The sequence below is a fragment of the Nomia melanderi genome, unplaced genomic scaffold, assembly GCF_051020985.1.
Source record: "Nomia melanderi isolate GNS246 unplaced genomic scaffold, iyNomMela1 scaffold0788, whole genome shotgun sequence".
Taxonomy (NCBI): Eukaryota; Metazoa; Arthropoda; class Insecta; order Hymenoptera; family Halictidae; genus Nomia; species Nomia melanderi.
This window is the reverse complement of record NW_027475902.1, coordinates 1-2,500: the sequence shown is the minus strand read 5'-3', so window position 1 is coordinate 2,500 and position 2,500 is coordinate 1. Positions and strand designations below refer to the sequence as shown.

Genomic DNA, 2,500 nt, shown 5'->3' with positions numbered 1-2,500 from the left:
CCCTCTACGGGTAAATGGCCCCATTCAAGATGGACTTGGACGCGGTTCGACGTCACGGGATAAATGGACCCTCCTGAACACTACATTTCCCTACGGCGGAACCGCGGGATTCAGTGCTGGGCTAATTCCTGTTCGCTCGCAGCTACTAAGGAAATCCTTGTTAGTTTCTTTTCCTCCGCTTAGTAATATGCTTAAATTCAGCGGGTAATCTCGCCTACTCTGAGGTCGTCGTGAACGTGAATTGTATGAAAATTCAATCGAATTTCATAAAAATCGCTCAAAGGCAAAAAAAACAAAGTCTAGAGGAGAGTGCGTTCGAACACAACAATATTCATATTATAACGTATATAAATGATAAATATACCGCGACACGCGCGACTCCGTATCGTCGCGAAAAATCGTTCGCGAACGCGTCTTATGCGCCTCACCAGTGGTCTCTGCTGCGTCGCGTGTCTATATTCTCTTTTTACACTCTTCTCCTTCTTCTATCACATTTTACTCGATCGCGAAAAAGACTCTCGCTAGACGATCTCGCGCTCCGGTTAACTTTAACGCCCGTCCGAGAAGAATTTTCGGGGACTGGACGACCGAAGCGGATCTCGCGCGGTCTCGCGATCGACAGTGAAGAGAAGTGCAGAAGAGGAAAAGAAGACACGACAAACACACACCATGGGGCGACCGACGCGTTCGTTTCAACGCTTTCGCACAAAGTCGGCGGCGGTTATATATTTATATCATTATATTCCGGCGGACGGGACGCGACGTTCGAAAGCCTCGCCAAAGAGGAGCTCCTGCCTCTTCCTCTCTCTTTTCTACGAGAAAAGATAAACGTATTTTACGGGGATACGGAAACGTTACCACGTGGTGTCACACACGATCGTCCGTCTCTTCTCTATAGCAGAAACCGATAAAAATACACCTCCCGAAAGAGAGTATATGGTGATTCTTTTTATATATATATATATTTCGAAATACAACTGAACGTGGCGGAAGCGCACGGTGGTGGTCCAGCGAGGACACGCGACGACGGGGAATAAGAACTATTCGACCCGTTACGAATACGCATGCTCGTCCCGCACGATTTTAACACACACCGTGTTTTTCTCCAGTCGTCAAAGCGTTCGTGCGTCGAATTCGAAAAATAAAAAAAAAAGAAAAACACCTTTTCTCTCTCTCGGGGTAAAAGAGTCGATGTGTATTGTGTATAAAGGTTCTGCGAGAAGTCTCGTTTTGACGTGTGTTCCGCCGATAACGACGATCCTCCGAAACGGGGATACAGAAACGTTACACCTCACAACACGATCTCCGTCTCTTCTCTATAGCAGAAACCGATAAAAATACACCTCCCGAAAGAGAGTATATGGTGATTCTTTTTATATATATATATTTCGAAATTCAACTGAACGTGGCGGAAGCGCACGGTGGTGGTCCAGCGAGGACACGCGACGACGGGGAATAAGAACTATTCGACCCGTTACGAATACGCATGCTCGTCCCGCACGATTTTAACACACACCGTGTTTTTCTCCAGTCGTCAAAGCGTTCGTGCGTCGAATTCGAAAAATAAAAAAAAGAAATACACCTTTTCTCTCTCTCTCGGGGTAAAAAGAGTCGATGTGTATTGTGTATAAAGGTTCTGCTGCGAGAAGTCTCGTTTTGCCGTGTGTTTCGGTAACGACGATCCTCCGAAACGTACATCTCATTCGTAAGAGAGGAAGAAAACAATCTCCCTGGGGCCAGTCGGTAATATACCGACATACGACGTGTCGTGCACATCCGTCTCACGCACGGTATACAAAATATGAATAAAACGTGTGTAGTCTCTCTCTCTCTCGACTTCTTAATATTTTCTTTCACCTCTGACGCATCATTTCAGGTGACGTCGGGAGCGCGGGAAAAAAATTTTTCTAAACACACGAAACCGTTCATCTCACGAACAGCCGAAAAAGTTGTCGCTCAGATCCATATCGCAGTGGAGCGGTATCCGCGGGCGGTCGTAATTGAACGACGCACGACGCCGCGAACACTCACGCGAGTCCATACAAACGATTCCGATCGTTTTGCAACAACTAGAACGTACACTGTCCGTGAAATTCACAGAATTTTCGCGTGTCCGCGACAAACGCCGACGAGACACCCATCGTTCGCTCGTACGTAGCATCCTTCTCTTAACCCGACTCAGAAACGTTCTTTGCGCCCTTCGGTAAAAAAACGTTCGATCCGAAGAGGTGAACGACGGCGGGGATTTGACAGAGCTACGCAAGCAGTGTATGGTACGTAAACGACCCTCAGCCAGGCGTGGTCCAGGAATTGTATCCGTGGACCGCAATGTGCGTTCGAAATGTCGATGTTCATGTGTCCTGCAGTTCACACGTTGACGCGCAATTAGCTGCGTTCTTCATCGACCCACGAGCCAAGTGATCCACCGTTCAGGGTAATCGTATAAATTTTATATTTCACATATATAATTTTATTCTCATTTGTTCGACCTAATATCTCT

At 46.9% G+C, this 2,500-nt stretch overlaps 2 non-coding genes across 2 annotated transcripts in view; both read right to left on the bottom strand.

Annotated features, from left to right (window-relative positions):
* LOC143176741 (large subunit ribosomal RNA) overlaps window positions 1–228 on the bottom strand; it is a 4,006-nt gene extending 3,778 nt beyond the window's left edge. Inside the window, exon 1 of the ribosomal RNA XR_013001251.1 lies at window positions 1–228. This exon is cut by the window's left edge and continues 3,778 nt beyond it. This is a non-coding gene — a ribosomal RNA (large subunit ribosomal RNA).
* Window positions 229–2,282: 2,054 nt separating this feature from the next.
* Window positions 2,283–2,437, bottom strand: LOC143176738 (5.8S ribosomal RNA). The gene has a single exon (XR_013001248.1). It is a non-coding gene; the product is annotated as a 5.8S ribosomal RNA (ribosomal RNA).
* Window positions 2,438–2,500: the final 63 nt, after the last annotated feature.